Source organism: Pteropus alecto, unplaced genomic scaffold (genome assembly GCF_000325575.1).
Source record: "Pteropus alecto unplaced genomic scaffold, ASM32557v1 scaffold95, whole genome shotgun sequence".
Taxonomy (NCBI): domain Eukaryota; kingdom Metazoa; phylum Chordata; class Mammalia; order Chiroptera; family Pteropodidae; genus Pteropus; species Pteropus alecto.
In genome coordinates, this window is record NW_006441071.1 from 14,815,998 (window position 1) to 14,819,827 (window position 3,830).

Consider the following 3,830-nt stretch of genomic DNA (forward strand, 5'->3'; position numbering starts at 1 on the left):
TGAGATGACTGCAGCCCTGGCTGTCACTATGACTGCATCTCAGTGTGACCTTGAGCCAGAAGCATTCAGCTAAGCTCCTCTGGGATCCCTGACCCACAGAAACTGTGAGATAATAAACATTTGTGTTTTTTAGCAGCTGAGTTTTAGGGTACTTTGTTATGCAGCAATAAATAACTAATTGCCTTTCTGTCATTATAAACAGTGCCTTTTTTGCTTGTAAAAGTAAAATACGCTTATTATTAAAACAGAAAAACAAAAAGAACACTCCAAAACGGTTACCAATATTCTACACATAGTAGACAGAGTGAACCATTTAAAATGTGAATCACATCAACAGATCTCCTGTTCAAAACCATTTAAGGCATCCCATTACATTTGTAATATAATTCAAAGTTCCTACAATGTCCTCCAAGGCTGATGTGACCCCCTTGCTGTTTCTCTGTCCACATCATGTCTGCTCTTCCCCTCACTCACTGATTTCCAGCAAGGGTGGCCTCTTGCTGCTGATCAAATCTGCCTTGTATGCTGTTTTGTTTTGTTTACAAGAGAAATTGCATATATTTAAGGCACACATGTGATATTTTGATATATGTACATGTAAAATGCTTACCACAATCAAATTAATTAACATATCCATCATCTCTCATAGTTACCCTTTTTGTGTGTGTGTATGGTAAGAAAACTTGAGATCTACTCTATTAGCAAATTTCAAGTATATAATACATTATTAGTAACTATAGTCCCCATGCTGCGTATTAGGTCTCCAGAGCTTATTTATCTTCTAACTTAAAGTCTGTATCCTTTGATTAATATCTACCCTTATCCCTCTCCCCCAGCCTTTGGTAACCATTATTCTACTCTTCGTTACTATAAGTTTGGTTTTATTTTTAGATTCCACACATATAGGTGAAATCATACAATATTTTTTTTTCTGTGTCTGGCTTATTTCACTTAGCACAATGTCCCATTGGTTCACGTATGTTGTCATGAATTTCTGATAAGGAGTTAATATAAATTTCTTTATATAAAGAATTTATATGACCGATAGCAAAAAAAAAAAGGGTAACTGGATTAAATAATGGGCAAAGGACTTGAATAGACATTTTTCTGAAGAAGACATACAAATGGACAACAGATACATGAACAAGTGCTCAACATCACTAATTATTAGGGAAATGAAATCAAAACCACAATGAGATATCACCTCGCACCCGTTAGGATGACTTATCAAAAAGACAAGAGGTAAGAAGTGTTGTCAAGGATATATTTAAAAAGAGAATCCTTGTGCATTGTTGGTGGGAATGTAAATTGGTGTAGCCACTATGGAAAAGAGTATGGAATTTCCTCAAAACATTAGAAATAGAACCACCATATGATTCAGCAATTCCACTTCTGGATACTTATCTGAAGGAAACGAAATCACTATCTTGAAGAGAGATCTGCACTCCCATGTTCATCGCAGCATTATCCACAATAGCTAAGATATGGAAACAACCTAAGTGTTCATCGAAAAATGAATAGATGAACAAAATGTGGAATATATATAAAATGGAATACTATTCAACCTTTAAAAAGAAAGAAATCCTGCCATTAGCAATAATGCATCCAGCATACTCTTGCCTTAGAGTCATGTACTTGTTTTCTTTGCTGAAATGCTTTTCAACCAATAGTCTCCTGGAGTACTCCCTCACCACATTCATCTCTCAAAAGTGGTCTCCTCAGGGCTCTGGTCAAATGTTACTCAATAAAACAGAGACATGTTCTTGGAAAATCCCATCCAAAACAGCCCCCTTCATCCTTTATCCTCATGCTTCACTCTTTTTCATAGCATTTATATCATGTTATTTCCTGTTACTTTTTGTCTGATTATCTGTCTCTCTCTCACTAGAATGTTGTTTCTATAGATGCAAGGATTTTTTTTGTTTGTTTAATGCTCTACCTCCAATTCAATAAATAATTGTGAACGAATGCTATGACTACTCATTGTATTCCCTTTTATTCTGTATTCATTTTCTCTTTCTCTTTTCCTCCTTCTATAGAGTTTTCAGATTTAAAAATTTTTAGTTTTATAAGCAGAAAATAAAACACAATATAAAAAGATGAAACTATACAGTTTTCAGATTTTCGAATTCTTAAAACACAACTTCTATGTAATATTTTACCATAGGGATGGGTAATCTGAATACAATGGGGCATAAAAAAAAAACAGCAAAGCTTTCTGTGTTTCTGTTTCCACATCTTGAATATGGAGATGTCTCAAACAGCATAGAATGAAATAAGGCAAGTAATTCACTTTGCACAAGGTATGTAATGAGGAATCAATAAATGTCAAAAAAACAGGGACCTCATCTCAGAAGTTTCAGTGAGTATTATAAATGATGAAGATATTTATTAAAAGTTTCCTTGAAAAAAAGAGTTTACAGAAAGAAATAAGCGGCAAAGTTCTTTGCCCATTCTTCTTCTAACAATTTCTTTCCCCTTTTTTTTTTGGTCCTGTGTTCCCCTCACTGGTATATTTTTCCATCTTTTTTTTTTTTTTCAATGTAAATCAAGCTATTTTCTCCACTCCTGTAGATGTAGCACTTCAACCCCTCATAACTCAGTAATTCATCCTGATGAAAAAAAAATTTGAGGATGGAGAAGGAAGAAAGGAAGGACAAGGAAAAGATTTGACCAGAATTTTCCTGGGATAGAGGCAGGGTTACTAGAGAAAGAGATAGAAAAAGGCAGTGAAAACTCATGACAATGAATCTAGTATAGAAAAAGTACATTAATTATATTAATTAATTATATTAATGTATTTTTTCTATAGTAGATTCACTGTCATGTTTTTAATTCTTCCTAATTATTAGACACTTAGATAGTTCCAGAACTTTTGCTATTCTAAATATTGCTGTGCTAAAAGTGTTCATGTCTCACAATTCTGATTATTTCTCTAGGGTGGTCTATTAGTTGAGGTTCAGAAAGGAAACAGAAGGCACATGTAAATAGGTTAACTGAGGACTATTTAGAAAAGTGTGGACAGCATTAAAGGAGACCAGTAAGAGCTGGTGTACAGCTGGGAGCTGTCACAATACCTAGGTCTAAAGAGGCAAAGAGAGGGAGCAGTGGTTGGAATTGATAGAGGAAAGTGAAGCTGAAGCTGTAGAGGTGGCTAGAACTATAGAGGAGAGCCTCCCAATAAGAGCTATCTCATGCAGTAGAGGAATTCCGCCACTTCTAAAATGTAATCTTGCAAGGTGGGGTTAGGGTGGGGTGATAGGGAACTATATATTTCCACTTTTCACTCCTTCTCATTCTCTGATTGCCTGCTGGTACTTTCTATTGGCTGAATCTAAGCAGAAGTCAGAATACTTGGGAGCACATAAGGCAAGAAAAAAAGAAGGGTGGAGAATGGATCTGGAGGACCTGTTGGAGAATATCCATCAGAGAAGGGCTTCTAGAAGTAAAATTTCTAGGTCAAAGGGTATGATTTGGTTTAAAATGCTTACATATATTGCCTTAGATCTTATTATTATTTTTTTATTTTTTAAAAGACAGTCTTATCAACACATACTTCTATGTGTTCACCAAAATCTATTTCTTCTCCCCTCTGGAACACAAAACTGGTGTTTCCCAGCCTCCCTTGCAGTTAGGTAGTAGCCATGTGACTGAGTTCTGGCCAATGGGGTGTGTGTCTAGACCACAAAAACTTTCTGCGGTCAATCCTCCATGTTTCTTTTCTTTTGTCTAGGTTGAATAATTAAAAAAAAAAAAAAAAAACCTATAGTGACCTCAGCCATCGTGTACTGAATATGACAGAGCCACAAGATGGCAGATGCCTTGATCTC